At 48.1% G+C, this 25,946-nt stretch overlaps 1 protein-coding gene across 1 annotated transcript in view; it reads right to left on the minus strand.

Moving 5' to 3' along the window:
* LOC133344252 (GRB2-associated and regulator of MAPK protein-like) overlaps positions 1-25,946 on the minus strand; it is a 91,958-nt gene that overhangs the window by 60,762 nt on the left and 5,250 nt on the right.

Here is a 25,946-nt window from a genome sequence, read left to right on the forward strand (position 1 = left end):
CGGACACGCGAACATCAACTGTGATTTCTAGCCAGTCGTGTCATCTCATCGCGCGCACTTAAATCGCACCGTAGCTTGCGCTCGCCCCTTCGAGCCCATTCCATTTGAATCCCACTCCCTAAATCACCAGCCACGGGCAGAGGCATGCCATGCAAGCCGTGCCCCCCCCCCCAAAACGCAATATCACTCCCGCTAAGATGCGAGGCAGACGACGGCTCTGGCCTAAGCGTTACTTTCGTGAATAAATGGAACTGAGAATTCTAGATTTGAAGCTTTCGTGACTGCAAGGATTCATACTCTTAGTTTTTTCGGTAAAGTCACGTAGGTAAAAAATGAAATTATAATTAATAAAAATAAAATAATAAAAATCACGACTTTTGGAGGCAACACAAGTGTCCGTCATCAGGTGGGACCGTCACAGCCAGATTTGCTGCATCAAGTGATCAAATCTGGCTGTGATGGTCCCACCTGATGACGGAGACTTGTGTTGCCTCCGAAACGTCGTGATTTTTATTATTTTATTTTTTATTAATTTTTATTTCATTTTTTACCTACGTGACTTTACCGAAAAAACTAAGAGTAGGAACTGAGAATGCCGACAGTCGAGAATGGCACCGACTCGTTCGCACCGAATGTGCATATTGTGGCAGATCCCTGTTTGCGACCTTTCCCATGCGGTTCTTCTCTTCGCGTCTCGTTGAGTTACCGCACACACGTGTTTTTTTTGTACAGGGGGGGGGTGGAATCAAGCTAAGCTGCGTGGTTAATCTGTCTGGCTCGCTGGCTCGAATTTCAGTTAAACACGCATAAGCGACATTACTGCGCATACACGCACACAGACACTCAGACCCGCGCGCGCGCACACACGAACGCAAAGATAGATACCCTATTTAGCCTTATAGACTAAACGAGGAAGTGATGTTAGCGAGCACCTATTAATGGAGTCTTATAGCCAGCACCAAGCACGTGATTACACACCGCGATCATTTAAGGCCGAGTCAACCCCACATGCAACGGACATTTTCCGTAGAATGCAATACAACTCATGTACATGGTATTGTAAAACTATTTTAAGTAAAATCAACTATTTTATTTTTATTTTACCCGGACAGGCCCACTGAGGTATATAGCAGCTCCGTTTCAGAAACGACCGGGGCACAAATGATAGCTCAGTGGCTTATCGCGTGGAAATTTACAGCAGCCAAACACTCAAAACGCACGTTGATTCTAAATGTGGAGGGGGGTAAAAACCGGAGGATCCGGGAGAGAAAAACCACGCGACCACGGGGAGAACATGCAAACTCCAAATACTCAGGCGTCAGGGTCGGGATCGAACCCGTGACCCTCCTGTATACCAAGGCGAGGTAGTTCACACCGGATCAGATAATCGCCACCGATGTTGCCCTCAACCGGGACTCGAACATAGGTCGCTGGGTTCGTAACGCAGGACACGAACCCACTGCTCCAACCCAGTTAATATTTGCACGCGCACGCTAATAGGAGACAAATCCACACACAACGCAACGAGGTTGCCGATGAGTAGCAGATGGGAGGCTGTGCGTGTGCATTCCTCTCGTCAATACAGTGCAGCGATCCCCTCCATCCTCCTTGTTCTTTGTTTGCGAAGCCACTCCGGCAATAACGGAATTCCGAGCACGGATTTCTGCGGACCATCCCGTGGCTATTTGGTAGTGGCAACATTCTTAACAAACAACAGGCTTCTTGGTTCTTTCGGTAAAGTCACGTAGAAGGGAAGTAATACAATAATAATAAAAATAAATGAAATAGATGAATCCCTGCAGTCACGAAAGCTTTAAATCGAAAAAAAACAACAGGCTATTTAAACACTGCGTGCCAAATTGGCTGACTGGCTGCGAAAAGCTTTAAGCACAGCTCAGAGGATTTTGTTTTATTCCCCCCCCCCCCCACGCCGGCGCACCCCCCTTTAATTCACTTAATGCAGTCTGACACAGCAATGAAAGAGCTGGAGCACCATGGCAAAATAATTGGACGTTTTCCAGCACGGAAAAGTTGAACTACCTCACCCTGTCCAAGAGTGCGCTTGGAGTTGCTCAAGTTTGTTCGTGATCCCAGGCCCAGTGCTGGGAATTCCACATTTAGCCATGTCCCCCACAAGTCGCAACCACTGCTACCCGACTTCCCACCGAAACTGTGCAGCCTCCCTGCAGTCACGAAAGCTTTAAATCGAAATTTAACCGCCACTACGGGGTGGGATTCCATAAAACTTTAAGATCCTTTAACAAGCTCTGTGATAAGAAGGCTCAGCTAATCGAGTCTCTCACCTTCCTGAAGAGATGCCGCGACTCTAAGGTAATACCAATATGCAAAATTATTTTGTCAAGGCGCTCTTTTTCCCCCCTCCAACCCAGCTTAAATATACGCTCCAAGCTTGGTGGTGTTTCATTCTTCACCTGAGGACGGCTGCTTGCGTTGTGGCCGAAACGTCGTGAGAATTATTTTATTATGTTTTATTTTTATTATTTTATTACTTCCCTTCTACGTGACTTTACCGAAAGAACCAAGAAGATGTGGAGCCTCATTAGGCAGAATTCGTTTTACACATCCCAGAGGGATGATCGGCGATAACGATGATGGTAAAATTTACACGTACGCTTTCGTGACCGATATTATTATTCACGATAACGATTTTTTGGGGGGTTAGATCGCGTTAAATGTTAATGTCATACACCCACCTCCACCCGACACAGCCAATCGGTGATGTGTGTCACGTGAACAGAATGCACAAATTTGTTACTCCGACGTTGTAGAGCAAACCCGCAACATTTACAATTTGAGTTATGACGTTTCACTGGTGATTATAACCTGCATCATCACCCGATTTGCCGGAATTGTGAAGACATCTTCCACAACAGGAAGACGTCATGGATGATGATGATGATGACAACAATGATCCGCTAAGCCCACCCTGGCCAGGGCATGAACCTACACCCCACACAAATTGGATCTGTGCTGCAGCTCTACAAGTTAGGCATTCCCAATCTCAAAATGATAAAATAAAGCAATATTTCAGTCCACCAGCCAATGCAGTCTTCAGGGCCACTGTTTTCAGGCCGCATTTTTCTGCTGCGCAGGCAAATTCTGGACCGGTGTCAACTTCCTGATGTTTCATCAGCAAGGGGCAGTCCAGACCTGTTATACAAACACTGTACTAGATTCGAAGTTTCCGTGACTGCAAGGATCCATACTCTTTGGTTCTTTCGGTAAAGTCACGTAGGTATAAAATATAAAATAAATTAAATCACGACGTTTCGGGCGCAACACAGGCGTTCGTCATCAGGTGGGGACACCCACAGCAAGAAACAACTGCTGAAGTAGTCCCACACCTACGTGACTTTACCGAAAGAACCCAAGAGTAAAAACACTGCACTGCAGGGTTGACCGACGTAGGAGGAATATAGTGCTCCTGCATGAACCCCGTTCAGTGTAAAACAGCAAGGCCGTGTTATTGTTTGCTTCACAAGCGAAGAGATGCGAATCGCAAAATGAATGTGAGAATTAAAAAAAAAATCGAGATCTTCCGCCAACTGTGAGCGGCGCTTTATAGACGCAAAGCCAAACTAACAACACACTGCCGAGGTGGATGCAGACACCGGTTCCAAAGTGTCCAGGTCGAGGGCGAGAGCTTCCTTTCGCTGCTGGTCAACGAAGAACCCCTTCGCGTCCAAACGAACAAAATCGCCTGCAAGGATTCGCCACCAATTGTTAGTGGGCGAACAATGCGCGTCACCGCCACCGTCGTCACCGCCGCCGTCGTCACCGCCGCCGTCGTCACCGCCGCCGTCGTCACCGCCGCCGTCGTCACCGCCGCCGTCGTCTCCGCCGACGTCGTCACCGCCGACGTCGTCACCGCCGACGTCGTCACCGCCGACGTCGTCACCGCCGACGTCGTCACCGCCGACGTCGTCACCGCCGACGTCACCGCCACCGTCGTCGTCACCGCCACCGTCGTCGTCACCGCCGCCGTCGTCGTCACCGCCGTCGTCGTCACCGCCGCCGTCGTCACCGCCACCGTCGTCACCGCCACCGTCGTCACCGCCTTCGTCGTCACCGCCGTCGTCATCACCGCCACCGTCGTCACCGCCACGGCCAAGTCTCAAACAGGTTCCAGCCGACGGCTCGTGGCGGCTTTGCGCTGTCGCAGATATTTCTCGGTCGCCCGAGGCGAGGCGCGTGTGTGCGTCGTGAGCAGCCCGCAAAAAGGTCAGGGAATGTATCAGCATCGCGTGGAAACCATGGGCAACTCTTGCGTGCATACACGTGCAAAGGTAAAGCCAAAGATCACCCGTGTAGGCTTAACAGACTGTTGGGGCAAGTGCTGTTAGCGAGCAGCTTTCAAGGCCGGCACGGCGCACGAAGGGAGTGGGTGGCCAGCACCATGCCCGACCGCCTTTGTCTCCCCAGTAGTGATGTTTTTTACACACTGCACCAGGTACTAATTTGAGGCTGAGTCGACTTAGGGGAGGCCCATGACTAGTTCAGATAATCATCACTGGTGTTGGCCGTGAGCGGGAATCGAACTCGGGTCATCGGGTTTGTAGCACAGCGCGCTAACCACTTCACTACCTTTCCCCACACATACACACATACGTGCACGCACCCACACACACATCCATGAGTGGAATGCCCAAGAGCTGTAAATGATTCTTCTTCATACTGCAATGACGCATACCGTACAGATTATCATAAAATCTGGCCAGGTAGCATGGCCAAAACGTTCAAAACAACAACATTCATATAGTGTCCAAAATGGACATCAATGTGCTGCACAGATATATATAAAGTTATATGAAAGGCAATCACTCATGGGCAGAGGAAAACACAAATCCTTTCGGCCTAGCCTTGAACAAGGGCAGCGACTCATCCGGCACGGATGTTGGTGCCAAACTCTGGTGGCAGCAGAGGAGAATTGAGTGGCGCCCACCGAGCGAAGCTGACTCAACAGAAAGCGTTGCTTGCTGGAGCCGAGAGTACTTGGGGGTAGAGTGAGATGTGAAAGGGGTGGTGGGGGGGGGGCATGGGGCAAGGTATAGCGAGTGCACCCGTGAAATGCATCAGGAACTGGGGGCTCAAAATCAGAAGGTGGCGAGGTCAGTATCCAGTTGAGGGTTCTAATTTGATTATCCCTCCGAGGTTGATGAAATAAGTGCCACTTTGTGGAAGGTCAACGGGTAGGCTGGCTCCCACCATGAAACCGTGGAATGTTTACCTATAGCCCCAGGAGCCAGGACCACCAGCTGTGCTGAGTGCTGCCCAAGTGCTCATTTGAGAAAGAGGACACTTTGACTTAAAACTTGAACTAAAACAATTGCTGCTGGAAAGTATTGGCTTGCAAGGCTGCTCGATGAGAACATACGTAATTGTTCTACGTGATGAGATGAAAGTGATGGGAAATGTTGAATTTAAAAAATGGCATTGACGAAGGACATTCAATTCTGTCCATAGTTCGCAAATACCATTGGATAATCTATTCACTCGTTCCAGTCTTTCATTGAATGTCTTTTTCATTTTCTGAAAACCAAAAAGAAAGTGTAACAAACATGTAGTGACCGAGAATGTGAATAGGCACGGCACCGTACTTACACATGTAGGTGCAAATGAAATGGGTTTACTGTACAGACTAAATAATGCATGTGTGCATGCATTGCATTGCAAGTTTTCAAAAAACAACGCGGGCTCTCACAGGCCATACTTTTGGTTCTTTCGGTAAAGTCACGTAGGTATAAAATAAAATAAATTAAATCACGACGTTTCGGGCACAACACAAACCATTTTTCAGCAATTGTTTCTTGCTGTGGTTGCCCCCCTGATGACGGACGCTTGTGTTGCGCCCGAAACGTCGTGATTTAATTTATTTTATTTAAAACCTACGTGACTTTACCGAAAGAACCAAAGAGTATGGGTCCCTGCAGTCACGAAAACTTCTAATCGAGATTACTCACAGGCCAGCCGATGGCTTTGTTCACACAATCTTCGACCAATATTGGCCGTTCAACTCCAGACCAGTGGTGTAATGATACACAAGACAGATGGACACGAGAGAAAGTGTTTGGATTGCCTTATAGACTCCAGGGGCAGGTGCTGTTAGCATACAGCTATGAAGGCCATCACTGTGCACAAGAGGAAAAATGGTGCGGCCAGAACCACGCCTGGCCGCCTTTGTCTCTCCAATGCGGATGTTTACCACATAGCAACATGCATGTAGGGGAAGTCCAGATAAAACAAGTTCTGATGCCGCTTGCCACTGATGTTCGTCACGGCAGGGAAATTTTACTTTAGTCGCCGAGTTCATTACGCTGTGCGCACGAAGGGGCCGTCCATAAATGACGTCACGCACCTGGGGGGGGAGGGGTCAGACATTTGTGACGATGTGTGACGAGGGGGGGGGGGGGTTGAGAAATGTGACGTCACATCAAACTTTAAATAAATATAGAATTGTTATAAATAACACTCCTACAACATCAGAGTTAAATACGCACTACAGCGATTTGAAGCATGTCTTATTTTCAAAATGGAAATATGGGTTGGGGGGGGGGGCAGAGCTTTGTGACGTCATATTTGAGGGGGGGGGTCTGACTTTTTGTGACGCCGTGTGACGAGGGGGGGGGAGTCAAAAATCGTCCAAAATCGCGTGACGTCATTTATGGACGGCGCCTTTACACGGAGCACCGGGTACTCATTTGAGGCCGAGTCGACCGAAGGGAAGGAGGTCTCTTAGCTTCAGACTCGCGTGCTGCCTTCTTGAGCCGTGGCCACCGATCAAACTCGACTCACCGACGAGGTCGTAGGGCGGTGCTGCTGCTAACCGCTGCAAAACCACCGCCTCAACCCACAAAGACAAACACGTGAACACACACCCCACGCAGTACGCTCACTCACACACTCACGCACACACACTCACACACACTCACGCACACACACACACTCTCACACACTCACACTCTCACACACTCACACACACACATACACACACTCACACTCATACACACTCATACACACTCACACTCACTCACACGCTCACTCACACGCACTCACTCACACACTCACTCACACACACACTCACACACTCACTCACACACACTCACTCACTCACACACACTCACTCACTCACACACTCTCACACACACACTCACACACTCACTCACACACACTCATACACACTCATACACACTCACTCACACACACTCACTCACACACACTCACTCACACCAACAAGAGACATCGTTAACTAAACAAACACAGAGCAGCCCCGCCACCCCGCCCGCTCTGCACACTACGACACAAGGAGGCGACGTCACTTTGCCATCGAGTTCGCCCTGCGCTGCAAGGGAAGCAAGTGCTGCCCTTGACTTGGCGGCTTGCAGCTTCCCCAAATGTCGAGAACCAAGGGAGGAGGAGGAGCAGGAGCAGGGCATGCCGTGTGAACACAAGATGATGAATGCGATCGTGCAGCGCGCCAATGCTTCGAGACATCCGGCCGGGCACTCCTGCCACAATCGCCCGCTGACCGTAGCAGCGATTCCAGCTTTATTTGATGCGTATAAAAAGCGACATTGAAATAATGAAAAGACCGATGCGGTAAACTGTAGCTGTTTTGATTAAAACGAATGCATCAGAAGAACTCGGCTGACCTCAAGCTCTTTGGAAGCGTGGATTAATTATTCTTTCCAAACACCCTTTGGGCTATGTACGCTGACAAGAGCGTGCGTGCATCCGAGGGAAGCGGTGATGCAGTGGTTACCGGCCACCTGAGCTTGAATCATCGTCATCGCTAGCAACGGTTGGCTACGTACGGTGCGAATGAATACTCTTAGTTTTTTGGTAAAGTCACGTAGGTAAAAAATTTAAATTTAAATTCATAAAAAAAGTTATTAATTTTAATTCCAATTTTTTACCTACGTGCAAATTAAAATTAATAAAAAAAGGATTAATTTTAATTTCAAATTTTTACCTACGTGACTTTACCGAAAAAACTAAGAGTATGAATCCTTGCAGTCACGAAAGCTTCAAATCTAGAATTAGGTGCGAATGAAGTTCAACATACATAGACACACAGTGGTGAGTAATGTCCGAACTGGTGTTCCGGCGCAGTGTGCAAACTTCAGCGCTCTGGAACACAGAGGCGGCTGGGCATGGCTCAGGCCACAATGCCTTATCGTGCGCTGTGCCGGCCCAAATACCGGAGCTGGCGAACAGCACTTACCCCAACGGCCAGTTAAAGGCCACGCGGGGGATCTATTTGTCTTCGTTTTGAGGGAGGTGGTGGAGGTGCAGAGGCTCTTTCATGTTGCTACGAGCCCATCAATCCGGGTTCAATTGCCAGCCACGGATAACAGCAGTGGCGAGTGGTGTTTGACAAAGTTCCAGGCCTCCTCTAGGTCAGTGCAGCCTTAAATGAGTAGCAGGTACGTGCATACAGTATGTGAACATTAGAACTGGGGGGGGGGATGCAATAGAGCATTGGTGCTGGCCACGGCAGTCCTTGTGTGCTACATTGGTCCGAATAGGTGCTTGCTAATACAATAATGTAGCAGTTAGTGTGCTGCACTATGAACCCAGCATCGCGAGTTCGATTCCCGTTCACAGCCAGATGATCACCTGAAGTAATCCTGGGCCTCCCTTAGGTCGACTCAGCTTCAAATGTGGTGTGTAAACATCGCCACTAGGGAGATCAAGGCGGCCGGGCATGGTGCTGGCCACCCACCCTCTCTCGTGTACCGTGCTGGCCTTCATAGATGCTCGCTAACAGCACTTGCCTCTTCGGTCTGTTAAGGTTATCTTACCAAAGGATATCATCCCAAAGACAACATTCTCTTTGGTATGTTGGTGAAGCACACTAACATGCAATCTTAGTAATCTAGGTTAGACTCTCGGTCATGATATACAGAAATTTTACCTGGGCCTCCCCTATGCCAACTCGACCTAAAATGGGAAACTGATTCCGTGTCAATATCAGCACAAAGGTGGCTTGGTTTTTGTGGCGCTGACCCAACCACTCGCTCTTGTGCGGCGTTGTGGTGCCGTGCCACCTTCAATGGGTGCACGCTGAACAGTGAAGCAATTCTACAGACGTACGAACCTCGGATTAAAACGAGACCTTTGTATCTACGCGCAAAAGTGCACAATTTCGAGCATAAACGCACGCGAAACGTTTGTTTGCGTAACACGAACACAAGCGAGACTTGTTTCGAAGCCGCGGGTGAGTGCGTGCGCTCCGTGCTAGTTTAAGGCGACAGCAGCCTCCGTGATACGAATGCTGTGCTCTGGGTAATTGAATCGATATTGAATACACTTGCAGTACGGTTCTAGCCTTCATCCCAAAACACTCGCAGGAGTCGTGAATACGCGCGAAGCGTGGCTGTCACGAGCCCGGCTTCAGCTTGGCCTCGCCAAAAGCAAAGATCGTGAAGACAACCACACAGCGGGACTCTGATAATCGGCGATTTACAGGAATTTGCGGTTCGCGACTTCTCCTATAATCCGTGGGACCGTTGATCCTGAAATTCGCAAATTAAATCGTGGATCTCTTCCGGCGGAAGTTTAGGTTACGTAACATTTTTTGTTTGTTTTTGGCGGACTATCAGACCAACCTCCACGGAGTGCAGGATCCGAGATATGCCGCCCCCCCCCCCCCCATATCATCGCTGTACAGGCTTATCGTACATACAGAAACACACACTCACTCACGCACTCACACACTCACGCACTCACGCACTCACACACAAGTTAGACACTCTGTGTGTGTAGTGCACTTTGGGTGATCTCCCCGCATACGTGGGTCATCTCCGAGCACTCGTTATTCCCCACTACTACAGGCAGGCCCCTTTTCTGCCACCCACGTTTTGATGCACGTATCACGCGTGTGAGAATTGCGTAAGCCCAGCGCTTTTGAGCGGTCATGAAAACCTCAGTAAAAGAGTTCATCAACTACCTTTCACCTCTGTCACTGGCGCGGAGGGAGCCGGGTGTGTGAACCTTTTTTTTTTTTACAAGGTGACGTCTTTAGCGCAGGAGGGTGTCAGCTTGCAAACAAATTTGGCTCGGTAGAATTTCATTGCGCACGTCGAGAAAACATTAAGGCGTGCCTTTCCAACAAATGTGTCCGCGAACGTAGAGGGGTTGTTGTTTTTTTTATCACGGCATGGAAACCACTACAAACACTGGGACGCCGCACCTCGAAACCGAGTCACATTACAATGCATGACAGAAGTTGCCACCGCGGTGTAATGGTTAGCACACTGGACTCGCGATCCAGAGGTCATCGGTTCAAGCCCCCCCCCCCCCCCCCCCACAGCGAGGAAGTTGAAACGATGGTGTAAGTTTCTCAGATTCCCGTCCCTCAACCCCCGCCTGTCCACTCAGCAGAAGGCGCGGGTCACATCGCAGCTCGTCAAATGGCAAGTCGAGTGCGGTGGGGTAAACCGTGGGTGCTCACAACTCTTCAAAGACAACCGGCAGCCGGCGTGGAAGATAGTAGGCCCACATACTCTCTGGAGGGCCTCTCTCGAGTGGAGGGCCCTTCCCGTGAGTGGTGGCACGAGCGAAAAATTGCAGGGCTGCGCCTTGACCTTTTTTTTTATTATGCGCGAGACGTGCGAACGCACACGCGGGCCTCACACGCGAGCCTGCTTTTTGACTGCACTGTATCGGTAAATACCCTGACGATGCCTGCTGGATAATTGGAGTCTGCGTGACTCTCTCACTCTCTCTCACCGTGGTCGCATGAACTTTTCTCCGGGTCCTCCGGTGTTTTACTCCACATTTAGAATCAACGTGCGTTTAGATTGTTTGGCTGCTATACACATCCACGTGATGATACGGCACTTTGTTGAGCTATCAAATGCGGAGGCCAGGTTCGCTTTTGAAAAAGAGCCAAATAGCTCAGTGGGCCTTACCTGGTAAAATATAAAATCGTTCAGATTAGTGTTAACAAACCAAAGTCTGGTGATTAAATCCAAAAGGTCAAAACCGATCGATAATTTTGCCCGTCTAAATAAACACTGCTGGATAATATTTGTCTGGAAAGCCAATCGGCTTGTGGGCAGGAAACTGTTTTATTTCTGCGAGGAGACGCTCCTGTCCTACGGGCCTTGGCGATAGCCTTGCGCAAATACTAAATGTTTTGATTTCCTCTTTATTAAGAACTTCACTCTGAAGCCCTGATTGTGTTTTTAGTACTTTAGCGAGAATAGGAGCAGGGGGGTGCTCTCGGTGGCATAGTGGTCAGCACACCCATCCTGGGTCCAGGGTTCGCCGGTTCAAATCCAACCTCAGCCCCCACCGATGGTATCTTTCTGCGGGCACGCCGTTATCAGGACCAGCATCGCTGTCGGTTAACGTGTGCAAGATGCTCGGAGATTCCGATGCAGGCCCGGACCTCCGGCTGCTCTCAGATGGCGAGGGGGAGCCGGTGAGAGCTGTTGAGCGAGGGGGGTGGGGGGGGGAGCACCCGAGCAGTGATTCGCAGCGAGGCAAAGTGAACATGCTCTTAGTTCTTTCGGTAAAGTCACGTAGGTAAAAAATGAAATTAAAATTAATAAAAATAAAACAATAAAAAAAAATTGCTGCAACAAATCTGGCTGTGACGGTCCCACCTGATGACGGAGACTTGTGTTGCCTCCGAAAGGTCGTGATTTTTTATTTTTTATTGTTTTATTTTTATAAATTTTAATTTCATTTTTACCTACGTGACTTTACCGAAAGAACTAAGAGTATGAATCCTTGCAGTCACGAAAGCTTCAAATCTAGAATCAAAGTGAACATGGTTTTTGGGAAGCCCATATGCGCCCCCATAGCGGCGGTCCAGTTTGCACGAAACAAAACCGTCGTCAAATCTTGGGAAGCGTGCGCAGCCAAACGTGCGCAGGAGCGTTGGCACAACCTCGGTCACGGCGACTCCGTTCTTAAACCTCGGCGGAGCCCCTCGGTCGTCCCCGTGACTCGCACGAGTGCGACGCACAATCCAGATGTTTTGACCAGTTCCTTTCTTTGCCGTTGTTTCGCACGCCAGTCGCCGGGAGGGAACGGCGGTGGCCAGACAGAAGTGAAACGAGCGCACCCACAGCCAGGACACCCACCTGCGGGAGCAGGCCCGGAGTGTCAGGGGTGCTGGAGCGGGCTGAGCCCCCCCCCCTCCTCCTCACCTGACAAAGGCTAAGCCATCCCCCCCCCCCTGAAAAATTCGTACACTCAAGTAAACATGTTTGCATCTAAAACAAGTGCGACTAAGCGATGGGTGTCGCAGCCTTTCCACACACACACAGGGGAAGAGAGCTAGAGCAGAATTCTTGCTAGACTCAGGCAGGGAGTATTGACGGAGAAATACAATATTAATAGGTTTTACCCTTTCTGGCAATGAAACAGGTCTTAAGATATTCTTGGTTCTTTCGGTAAAGTCACGTAGAAGGGAAATAATAAAAGAAAATAAGTATTAAACAATAAAAATTCTCACGACGTTTCGACTGCAACACAAGCAATCATCATCAGGTGTGGATTTCACACCTGACGATGATTGCTTGTGTTGCAGTCGAAACTTCGTGAGAATTTTTATTATTTTATTATTTTATTTTTTCCCTTCTTCGCGACTTTACCGAAAGAACCAAGAATATGATTCCCTGCAGTCACGAAAGCTTTAAATCAAATGTCTTAAGATGTTCAAACACCAAATAGATACCTTTTGCAAGGCATCAAGTCTGCATTAACCACACGTACTTGTGGCGAAACACGCAAACAATCATGCTCTGATAATGTCTATGCATTGTCCTTGAAAATGATTGGCATACACCAATGACAGTCTTCTTTATGGCCTCGCCTCACGAGTGTTAGGCCAGAGAACGCCAAAAGGCGGAGAGGATTGTTACTCACCCTGAACAAGCAGAGTCTGCTCACTTACACTCACTCACTCTCACTCACCCACACTTACTCACACTCTCACTCACCCACACTCACCTCACTCACTCACACTCTCACTCACACTCTCACTCACCCACACTCACCTCACTCACCTCACTCCTCACACTCTCACTCACCCGCACTCACTCACTCACTCGCACTCTCACTCACTCACCCACACTCACTCACTCACTCACACTCTCACTCACCCACACTCACCCACACACACTCTCACTCACCCACACACACTCTCACTCACCCACACTCTCACTCACACTCTCACACTCTCACTCACACTCTCACTCACCCACACTCTCACACTCTCACACACTCTCACACACTCACTCACACTCTCACTCGCACACTCACTCACACTCTCACACTCACACCCGCAGAGTCTGCTTGTTCTGGAGGAACAACTGAACGCCACTCAGCTACCCCCGATGCCGTGGAATGGCTGACAACATTAAAACATACAACTGTAGCCTGTTGTTTCTTTTTCAAACGCCAGAAGAAGGAGATTCTGTTTAGAATTGCACGTGTGTTTGAAGTTCGCTCAAGAGTTGCTGCGTGTACTGTGCTCTCTTCCTGCACAAACTTCAACTGGTCAACAGCTGCGTCAAACCAGCTGTATTCCCTCTGTAATCCACCAACCCTTCGTGTCAATTGCTAAATTCCATTGTGTTGACATCATTGCGAACAAGTGAGCCACCTGGAACAAAGGTTTGAAGCAGAATAATATTCTACGGTGATAACAACAATACATAGTGGCTGTTCTCAATCAACTCAAGAATGAAGGCCTACCCGTGCCATTTCAATCACGTTTTTTTTGTATCATACTTCACCCACATGGTCAGCGTGAGATGATGGAGGAGGGGGCGGGGGTGGAGAGGTAAGGGGAGAACAGGACCCGTACCTGTCAACCCCTTACCCAGTGCCTACCTTATTACAGACCAATTCAGCCCTTATTGGTCATCCCGTGCCCCTTATACATTTCAACGTTCATTTTACAAAGTCCCATCACAAGGGAGAAACACAAACAAATAGATTACTTCTAGATTTGAAGCTTTCGTGACTGCAAGGATTCATATTCTTAGGTTTTTTCGGTAAAGTCACGTAGGTAAAAAATTTAAATTAATAAAAGTAAAATAAAATAAAAAATCACGACGTTTCGGAAGCTTGTGTTGCCTCCGAAACATCGTGATTTTTATTTTATTTTACTTTTATTAATTGTAATTTTTTACCTACGTGACTTTACCGAAAAAACCTAAGAATAGAAATAGATTACTATTTTTGCCCGTATTGAAACGGCTGTACGCCGTATGTACCTGAAAACTCAATCTCCCTGTACAAGAATACGGGGTAAACCGTACAGGGCTGACAAGTGTGGGACCCAGTCCTGATATCACTTCGCCACTGATGTCAGCTTGGGGTCAGGAATCAAACAAAACTCGGGTTGCTGGGTTCATACCGCAGTACACGAATCACTTACCTCTGCTCACCTACTGATATAGAGCAATACAATTAATTACTGAGCAACGCTCGTGAATTCAAGATGATGATTATCAAGATGGTGACGACGACGACGATACAACTGATGCACGCAACTAATGATTTTAATGAGCTTTTGCTGCAACGGTATCGCCGATGGGCTTTTTCAAGAACCACTCGGGCAATGGACCCTCCGTGCGAGTTGCAGCTGAAAACTCCGTGTTTATCGCCCAACTATTAAACACGCGGCAATGCTGTTCAGCACGGGCCATGCCTGTCCCACTTGCGCGCCTCTGGTGTCACGCTCAACACATCGAGCAGACACTCGAGAGATACAGGGTGGTCCAAAAGTCGGGATTCACATGTGGATATTTCACTGATTTTGACACGAGCATTAAAAGTTTGCATTGCTTAAACTTTAAGTTGAAAAGTTGTCTATGATCATTATTAATATCTATTTTGCGTCTTCCTTTTCAGATGACGTTTAAAAAAGATACATTTTACGAAGTATGAACGAGTTCTATCAGTTTTAATGTACAGTGAGCTAAAACAGGCAGCTGTAATCATTAAACAAAATCCTAAATTCACTTCAAAGCACAATGCATGCGTGATGCATTCTTGTTGCTGGAAGTCAGATCGACCATTTGTTAAAAAAAATAAAAATAAACGTACGCGACGTGTTAAAATAAATATCATAACCCTATGTGTCCCTGACCTTTAGGCCACTAAAAAAGTTCACTCGATGTGAGCGCACGCGTGTGGTGTGTGTCTACGTGACCGCTTCTGGGCCCTACAGAAAAGAGCGAATATTGACAAATGTGGTTTCGATTGAACCCAAGTGACTGCCGAAATGTTATAGGGCATTAACACTGGGCGGTCAACCACAGGCCTTCGAGGAATAGGTGTGTTCATAAGAACGCATGGAGGAAAGCAACGGCAAAAAGATAACAACGAAACCTTCTGTCGACAAGCATCCACTACGATTTGTTTCTCCCCAATTGTGCCCCAACTGCACACTCAGCATCGTGTCATAATCAGACTAATCCATTTGGCAATCTCATGCAGCAGCAGTGCTCCCCGTCCATCATAATGGCGGCAGAAGAAATTATTTCACGGGAATTTCTCTCAAGAAAACCATTCAACTGCCTTTTATCCTTTTACACAGTCAAGGGTCACATTTTTCTCTCACGCTGTTAATTTTAAAGTATGGGGGGGGGGGAAATATGTCCTGATTTAAATGCAAATATAATGCGATGGATATTTTTTTGTTGCAGACAATAGCGACTGGAAAAATAAAAATTAATTAATTTATCCCCTTGGACCTCCTTTGCCAGTAGCAAAATATGATAATTGGTTTTTACCCTTTTATCTGGTAACAAAACTGACACCTTTTTTTTACAAGGAGTCATGTTTGCATTGACCACAATACCTGCAGTCGGAATGCAAACAAAAAACACAACTCTGATAATGTATGCACTGTCCTTGAAATTTATTGGTCCACACCCGAGACAGCTTTCCTTAGAGCCTAGTCTCACATGGTGTTGGACCAAAAGGCGTCATCTGGTGTCATCTGGTCCAACACCACGTGAGACTAGGATCTAAATAAAGCTGTCTCGGGTGTGGACCAATCAATTTAAGGACAGTGCATACATTATCAGAGTTGTGTTTTTTGTTTGCATTCCGACTGCAGGTATTGTGGTCTATGCAAACATGACTCCTTGTTAATAAAGGTGTCAGTTTTGTTTCCAGATAAGAGGGTAAAAAAACTATTATTAATAAATTAATTTTATTTTACCAGCTAAAGCTCGCTTGAACTACAGAGCTCGTTTTCAGAAGCGACCTGCACACAGATGATAGCTAAACCAAGTGGCTTATCAAGTGGAAATGTACAGCAGCCAAATACTCTAAACAAGTGATATTGATTCTAAATGTGGAGGGAAAACCGCAGGACCCGGAGAAACATCCACGCAACCACGGGGAGAGAGACACAGCAGGCGTCAGGGTCGCGATCAAACCCACAACTTCCTGTATACCAGGCGAGGTAGTTAACATCTCGTCACCGTGTTGCCCGCTGCACTTGGAACCCTGGATAATCACGCATGTGACTGTCCAGATTGGAACCCAGGATCTGTGTTGCCAGCTCAGTGATATGACCTCTGACCTCTGAGCCACCTCAAGCATCACAAATGTTTTACCAATCAACAATTGCTTCCACTTCAATACTATCAACGAGCAGATTAATGTCCCTCAATAAATACTTGCTATTCACCAAAGCCAACGTAACCAGATTAGGAAAGGAGGATTTTTCTTTCTTTCTAGAATTCAATAATGGGCCCTTTATTTTTAAACCAAGCATTTCTGTAACATATCCAATTCACCGTCTATACATAAACTCAACAATTTCTGGTCTGACACTGGTGAGAGAAGGTCATAAAGAAGGCCGTCTCTGGTGTAGGCCAATCAGTTTCAAAGACAATGCATATATTATCAGAGCATGTTTTTTGCATGTTTTGCCACATATGTGGTTAATGCAGACTTTATGACTTCCAAAAGGTGTATATTTAACGTTTGAACATCTTAACACCTATTTTATTGCCAGAAAGAGTAAAACCTATAATTATTTTTGTTCATCATTTTGGATTCTGGCAAAAAGGTCCCATCGATACGATTTCTGATTGGTAGCAATGGTGGAATTGGATAAATCTCTTTCGCGAACACAACAATGTTCCCCTGCATAGAACTGCTGTGGCCACCTATTACAAGGCAGGCACTGCAACGCAAGGGAGGTGGCATGGCCAACGCCACATCTGGCAGCCTTCGTCTCCCCAGTTCTGATGTTTACTCACTCCACCAGGTGCTTTCTGCTGATGATGTCACAGATCTTAGCCCTGACCCAGAATCACATTCAAGTGGCTGGGCTCACAGCAGTGTGATAACCAGTGAATCAGCGTACCAGCACTCTCTCTCTCGCTCTCACACACACACAACAAACTGAAGTGCACCTTGACCGAACATAAAATGAAAAGCGCATAATCCAGTACTGTAGTGCACTTTGTATTCTGTTGATATTAAACATCACTTAACATACAGTACTTTGTGAGAGGGGCTTTGATTTGCCCGCACCTTGACTGCACAACCCACTCGCATTGGCGCTCCGTGCTCGCAGTGACAAACATCGACGAACCCTGATGACCACAAGCCCCAGCAGCAGTGTCAAGTCCAACCATTCAGAGCAGTTGTTTCACTGGCGGCTATTTTTGTGAATTACATCATGGTATACTCACCTTTTTACGACTCTCTCCAACAAACTTTTTTTTATTAAGTGTGTGTTGTTGAGATTTTTTTTTAAATGCAGCCCAGTACTGGCTACAATGGTATTTTTTTAAATTATTCAGCAATCACTTGAGACTACGCATTTCATTCTGTCGACATCAATTCATTCACTGTGTCTTAATGGGTTCTCATGCCAAGTCGACTACGATATTATATACAGATCCCCCAGTATAGCCCTAACAGACTCGAGCAGCGAGTGCTGTTAGCGAGCGCCTATGAAGCCCGGCACGGCACACGAGAAGGAAGGTGGCCAGCACCACGCCCGGCCGCCTTTGTCTCCCTCAGTGGTAATGTTTTTTTGCACATCGCACCAGGTATTCAAGTGAGGCTGAGTCGACCTAGGGGAGGCCCAGGACCGGTTCAGATAATCGTCTTGAAACCCCATTAGAGACCGGTCTGACAGTCTATTGTCTAGAGACCCCATCAGAGACCGGTCTGACAGTCTATTGTCTTGGGACCCCATCAGAGACCGGTCTGACAGTCTATTGTCTTGAGACCCCATCAGAGACCGGTCTGACAGTCTATTGTCTAGAGACCCCATCAGAGACCGGTCTGACAGTCTATTGTCTTGGGACCCCATCAGAGACCGGTCTGACAGTCTATTGTCTTGGGACCCCATCAGAGACTGGTCTGACAGTCTATTGTCTAGAGACCCCATCAGAGACCGGTCTGACAGTCTATTGTCTAGAGACCCCATCAGAGACCAGTCTGTCAGTCTATTGTCTTTGGACCCCATCAGAGACCGGTCTGACAGTCTATTGTCTAGAGACCCCATCAGAGACCGGTCTGACAGTCTATTGTCTAGAGACCCCATCAGAGACTGGTCTGACAGTCTATTGTCTAGAGACCCCATCAGAGACCGGTCTGACAGTCTATTGTCTAGAGACCCCATCAGAGACCAGTCTGTCAGTTTATTGTCTTGGGACCCCATCAGAGACCGGTCTGACAGTCTATTGTCTTGGGACCCCATCAGAGACCGGTCTGACAGTCTATTGTCTTGGGACCCCATCAGAGACCAGTCTGTCATTCTATTGTCTAGAGACCCCATCAGAGACCGGTCTGTCATTCTATTGTCTAGAGACCCCATCAGAGACCGGTCTGACAGTCTATTGTCTAGAGACCCCATCAGAGACTGGTCTGACAGTCTATTGTCTTGGGACCCCATCAGAGACTGGTCTGACAGTCTATTGTCTAGAGACCCCATCAGAGACCGGTCTGACAGTCTATTGTCTTGGGACCCCATCAGAGACTGGTCTGACAGTCTATTGTCTTGAGACCCCATCAGAGACTGGTCTGACAGTCTATTGTCTTGAGACCCCATCAGAGACTGGTCTGACAGTCTATTGTCTTGGGACCCCATCAGAGACCGGTCTGACAGTCTATTGTCTTGGGACCCCATCAGAGACTGGTCTGACAGTCTATTGTCTAGAGACCCCATCAGAGACCGGTCTGACAGTCTATTGTCTAGAGACTCCATCAAAGACCGGTCTGACAGTCTATTGTCTAGAGACCCCATCAGAGACCGGTTTGTCAGTCTATTGTCTAGAGACTCCATCAAAGACCGGTCTGACAGTCTATTGTCTAGAGACCCCATCAGAGACCGGTCTGACAGTCTATTGTCTAGAGACCCCATCAGAGACCAGTCTGTCAGTCTATTGTCTTGGGACCCCATCAGAGACTGGTGTATTGTCAGAGACTAGTGTATCAGTATGCTGTGTAAAGACCCCAACAGTAACCAGATTCCAGGAGGATAATCCATCTCATATTCATGATATACACAGTACTGTACGTATGCAATCTCTCCCAAGTTGTTAACATTAATTTGTCAATGCACACTACTCCGGCATGACGATGCGTACATCACTACATGGCTTCACGTGTGTACAGTACAATGTCAAATATGATACTACAGCGGGGACGGTGACAATTTGCAAACTGCCGAGGTGCAATAGCTTGACTCAAATAATAGGCGTGAATTGCACACAACGGTGTTCAGGATTAACTAATGTCATGTATTCTGGGTCACTAGTAGACTGTATCAAGCACGTGGCTACTGGATATTGTGGATGTGGTGTGCCGAGTCCAGAAATATTTCCTGTGTCGCTGACCCGGAGAGATCAAGATGAAATGAAGGTCTGACTGCACATGCAGTACTGTACTTAAAGCAGGATGCAGTACTTAGTATGAATCTCCATCATCAATAATGATGCATTCACTGCTGGGATGAAGACTTCTCCAAGTCATCAGCATCTCTTCACGGTTGTGGGGTTATGTAAACAATCCGCCTAGCACCTGCACACAAGGTGATGACATCGCTCCAGCTCCCCAGTGGACATCAGACGCGTTCCATTCTCTCACAAAGAGATATAGCAACACGTTGTGAAACAAAACAACTTCAAAATAACATAATTGTTCACAGAAATTGCCTAATTTCAGCAAAGCCATAAACATTATAATCAACACAAAACACGCTCTGAAATGGTTATCTATATATATATCGGGAAATGTATTTGCACTGAAGGAATCCGATGAGCTATACAGCTCTTTTTCACACACGTCCAGTCGAGGCGAGTAAGATCGTTACAACAACAGCGCATAAACACGATAGCAGCAGTGCAAAGTACAGGAAAGGCAATCAAACCACCCAAAAACACACGCATGAAACGAAACCATCCTCATCCTACCGGGCAAAACACACCGAGGTTATGAACCGATGTTTCAGAAGCGACCAGGCCCGCAAGCGATGGCTCAACAAAAGTGGCTTATCACGAGGACATTTCGAGCAGCAAAACAATGGGAATAATCTCAGTGCATCTTTCTCAAAGCCGTGCCCGTATAGTTTCGAGATCACGGGATGAAACCCTTTGCCCCCTTTGGCACGTTGGTTTTCTACTTCTGAATGGGCCCCCTTTGACACAGCCAGCAGCAGTGAGCCTCTCAGTCTCTTTACTCAAGCTGCTTGCCACGGCACTACCAAACAGCGCCCCATATCAAGAGAGAGAGAGAGAGAAAAAAAATCCGTTCCAGGCACTGTACACTTTTGCCAGATGCCGCTATAACGTTTGAGAAGCGCGCTTTCGCCATCCTTGTAGGGAGAAACGTGTATCACAACATTTGGTTCCGATAAATCAACACGGGACCACATGTGGGCTGGGGCGGAGACGAGCCGTGGAATGTAGGAGCTGACGATAAGAGCCGGTGGGCCCCCCCTCTCCTCTCTCTCTCGGTCTGCTACCACAAGGGCTTCCAACCATCACTGCACTGGGCGCCCCGAACATAAAACTGCGTGCGCTTCACGACGCAGGCAGTGGGGATCGATCGTGGCCGACGATGACACCGTTTTGGCGGAGCGTGCACACACATCGGGGTCGGCCGTGTGACCTAAGACAACCCAGGCACCCTCGGAAAAAAAAAACACGCGCACGCCCAGTCGATGTTTTGAGGGCCAACTTTTCTGATGCGTTTCGTGACCCGAACTTTATGACCGCGCTACAACGCGCCAGGGCTGTGCTATTGCTTGCGGCCGAGTTGACCGCAGCGAAGACCAGACCAGGTTCACACATTCCATTTTACAGATCGCCTTGAATGGCCATAAAATAACGTAACAATTTCGATTTAAAGCTTTCGTGACTGCAGGGATTCATCTTCTTGGTTCTTTCGGTAAAGTCACGTAGAAGGGAAATAATAAAATAATAAAAATAAAACATCATAAAATAATTCTCACGACGTTTCGGCCACAACGCAAGCAGCCGTACTCAGGTGAAGAACAGGACTGTCGGAAAGACAGCGTCTGAAATGTAACAATGTAACAATGTCACGATGATATTACTGTCTGTCGAAACCTATCCCAAGAGTTTCTTGAACCGGATCAATTGCTGCTGAAATTTTGCACCACCACCCCCGCCCCCCTAAGGTCTAGAGGGGGAGGCGGGGGGATGATGGGATTGTATAAAACACGTGCATTTTGTTTATGAAGAATGGGACAATGTACGCTTATGTATTTCGATGTACATATGACAAAAAAGCAACAGCCTGAGTAACTCTGGCATCACAACGCCCGAAAGAGGGCATAAATACACGGCAACTATGGCAACACTCTAATACTGTTCATGTTTCTATAATGCAACTTTGAAGGGGAAAATATTGCACCCTTTTTCCCCGCAAAATGCAATAACCCCCTCGCAAATGTGCTTCCTATCAACTGAGGAGCCTCATCATTGCAAGCACGAAGGGCACACACACACGCATTGCTGCAGTGTCTGCTCGAGCAATGCTGCCTGCATACAGTGTGGGCTTCTTGTCAGCAGCGTGTGCCTGTGTGTGTGTGTGTCTGTGTGTGTGTGCCTGTGTGTGTGTGCCTGTGTGTGTGTGTGCCTGTGTGTGTGTGTCCCTGTATGTGTGTGTCCCTGTGTGTGTGTGTGCCTGTGTGTGTGTGTGCCTGTGTGTGTGTGTGCCTGTGTGTGTGTGTGTGCCTGTGTGTGTGTGCCTGTGTGTGTGTGCCTGTGTGTGTGTCCCTGTGTGTGTGTGTGCCTGTGTGTGTGTGTGTGCCTGTGTGTGTGTGCCTGTGTGTGTGTGTGTGCCTGTGTGTGTGTGTGTGCCTGTGTGTGTGTGTGTGCCTGTGTCCCTGTGTGTGTGTCCCTGTGTGTGTGTGCCTGTGTGTGTGTGCCTGTGTGTGTGTGCCTGTGTGTGTGTGCCTGTGTGTGTGTGCCTGTGTGTGTGTGTGCCTGTGTGTGTGTGTGTGCCTGTGTGTGTGTGTGTGCCTGTGTGTGTGTGTGCCTGTGTGTGTGTGTGCCTGTGTGTGTGTGCCTGTGTGTGTGTGCCTGTGTGTATGTGTGCCTGTGTGTGTGTGTGCCTGTGTGTGTGTGTGCCTGTGTGTGTGTGTGCCTGTGTGTGTGTGTGCCTGTGTGTGTGTGACTGTGTGTGTGTGCCTGTGTGTGTGTGCGTGTGCCTGTGTGTGTGTGTGTGCCTGTGTGTGTGTGTGCCTGTGTGTGTGTGTGTGCCTGTGTGTGTGTGTGCCTGTGTGTGTGTGTGCCTGTGTCGTAGGGAGTGGCGTTGTAGCGATTAGCGCCTTGCGCTCACGGCCAACACCAAGTGAGCGATTGTCTGAACCGGTCGTGGGCCTCCCGTAGGTCGACTCGGCCTCAAATGAGTACCTGGTGCGGTGTGCAAACATCCCCACTGGGAGAGACAAAGGCGGCCGGGCGTGGTGCTGACCACCGATCACCTTTGCGTGCCGTTGCCGGCCTTCAAAGGTGCTACTCCCTAAGAGCACTTGCCCCAACATTCTGTTAGGCTATAGGGGGGATCTTTGTCTTTGTGTGTGGTGGGGAGCGGTGGTGCAGCGGTTAGCGCGTTGCTCTATGAACCCGACAATCCGAGTCCGACTCCAGCTCACGGCCAACATCAAGTGACAGCGATTGTCTGAACCAGTAGTGGGCCTCCCCTAGGTCGACTCAGCCTCAAATGAGTACCTGGTGCGGTGTGCAAACATCCCCACTAGGAAAGACAAAGGCGGCCGGGCGTGGTACTGGCCACCGACCCTCTTCGCGTGCCGTTGCCGGCCTTCAAAGGTCGCTACTCTCTAGCAGCACTTGCCCCCATCAGTCTGCCGAGGCTACCCGGGGGCGTCTTTGTCTTTGTGCGCGCGAGTGTTTATCTATGGAGCGCCAACAACTTCCGTAAGCGATACGAGTTGGGCCCATCCCCATCTCGCTCCCATGCAACCCTCTCGCCACGCTCACCCTACTCCGCCTCTGTCGACAGGCAAGTGTGTAACTATATGCTTAGGTTTTTTTCGGTAAAGTCACGTAGGTAAAAATTTGTAATTAATAAAAGTAAAATACATTTTAATTTTTTACCTACGTGACAAGGGAAGAGAGCTAGAGCAGAATTCTTGCTAGACTCAGGAAGAGAGTATTGAGGGGGAAAATACAATATTAATAGGTTTTACCATTTCTGGCAATAAAACAGGTCTTAAGATATTATTGGTTCTATCGTTAAAGTCACGTAGAAGGGAAATAATACAATAATAAACAATAATAAACAATAAAAATGCTCACGACGTTTCGACTGCAACACAAGCAGTCGGCATCAGGTGTGAAATCCACACATTTTCTTGCTGTGGATTTCACACCTGATGATGATTGCTTGTGTTGCAGTCGAAACGTCGTGAGAATTTTCATTATTTTATTATTTCCCTTCTACGTGACTTTTCAGAAAGAACTAAGAATATTAATACTTGCAGTCACGAAAGCTTCAACTCTAAAGTGTGTAACTCTGTGCCCCCCCCCCTCCCCCCATCATCAAGAGGGTGCTGCTCAGCATTAGGGAAGGTGGGCAAAGCAGCCTTGTGATTAAGACTCGAAACCAGTGGGTGCCTTAATCTTTACTGCAGCCTTTCCGCCCCTTTCAATCCTAATAAAAAAATGACAATACCTAGGTTTGATGAAGCAAAGTAGTTGTACGTATGTGCCCGTGCTTAATGTGTCTTTCGATGATTTACGTTCGAAATAAATCTGGCCATGCCTCACATCCCCAGGGGAAAGGGCATCTCGCGTGCATCCCAGGTTAACGACCACTGCTCTGAACGCGTGGCGATGTTGATTCGAAATGTGGAGGGGAAAAAAAACCCGGAGGACCCGGAGAAAAATCCACGCGACCACGGGGAGAGAGAGAGAGACACACAAACTCCACATATACAGCAGCAGGCGTCAAGGTCGGGATCGAACTCACGACCTCCTGTATATCAGGCGAGAGAGTTGACATTTCGCTAATTGACATGATTACAGCAGCCTTCCTGCAGTGACACAGGGGATGGGAGCCCGAGCAGAAAGCGTGACAAACAAGATCAGATTGCATCGCGTTTCGTTCTGTTTTGGGTTAAACTGGCTTTCCGTCCCACAAATGTGCGTGTATGTTTGTTTGATATACTGACTGCGCTGTGTCACCCTTGTACAAGTTTGCTTTGTATATCTCTCCCCTAAAAAAAAAGACACTATCAAGGGTTTACGCCTCAGGGTTTGTGGTCCAGAGTGTGGTGAATCTACCAGCTGTGCGTATGTGCAAAGTAAAAAAAGGAAAATCGTTTTTCTTTAATAAGCCGAGTGAGTTCCCCCCCATTGATGTCCTGTCGCCAATGTGGAAACCACAGTTACATAACGTCATCGATTACCGCTACTGCAGCTCGCGTAGCCAATTCCACTTTAACATAATCACCACAAGGTTCTAGCGTAAAAGCATCGTTTTGGGACGTCCAGTCGTGTGACAGAGAAGAGCCCGTTTCATTGCCCATTGCCAGGTCTAACATCCTCCATTGTTCTTCTAATTGTCCCCATAGAGACGCTCGTACATGTGTGTGCGTGTGTGCGTGCGAGGCGTCACCAGTAGACGTCTCATGGGGAGATTGGCCCCCACCATGGCAATGTGGAATTTCCACGCTAGCCGTGACGAGCCGTCACTTCACCGCACCTGTGTGGTCAAGTTGAAGGTGGGCCCTCCCCCCCCCCCCCCACAGGGCCGGTTTCGGATATCAATCACTCGCCACCGACCTTACCGTGGACGGGAATCAAACTCAGGTGTTACTGGGGTCATCCCGAGGAGTGCGTTCGCCACCACCACGCACAACCGCTCCACCAGTGCGGCCAAGCACCGAAGACACGGCGTGTCCATATAACCGAGTTGTTTTTGGGGGTGTTTATATCGCGTAAACATAAATGTGTCGTTAAACCCACCACCACCCGACACGGCCAATTAGTAAGTTTCGTCACGTAAACAGAAGGTGCCAATCCGCTCCTCGTACAGCACACATCGTAACGAATTGGCACGTTCTTGTTTACGTGACAAACATTTCTAATTGGCTGTGTCGGGTGGTGGCGGGTTGAACAACGACACATTCATATTTACGCGATATAACCCCAAGAAACACTGCATTATGGGATGATATTGGTCGCGAAAGCCGACGACTACGTGTTGATCACGGTATGTGATTACACTCAAATGGACTCTTACACATTCATTGAATGAACGAGAACGCTCGACCCGCACATTTCCCGACGCGCAACACGTTACACGCGATGGAAGCCTCCACAAAACAAGAATCGAGCGCGTCGTATTAATTCCATTGCTATAAACGTGCCGCGTCTATTGTGCCACGTGCATACTACATCGGCAGCGTACACAATTAGTGGCGACCC

Source organism: Lethenteron reissneri, chromosome 19 (genome assembly GCF_015708825.2).
Source record: "Lethenteron reissneri isolate LAM-NWPU_2019-01 chromosome 19, ASM1570882v1, whole genome shotgun sequence".
NCBI classification, from domain to species: domain Eukaryota; kingdom Metazoa; phylum Chordata; class Hyperoartia; order Petromyzontiformes; family Petromyzontidae; genus Lethenteron; species Lethenteron reissneri.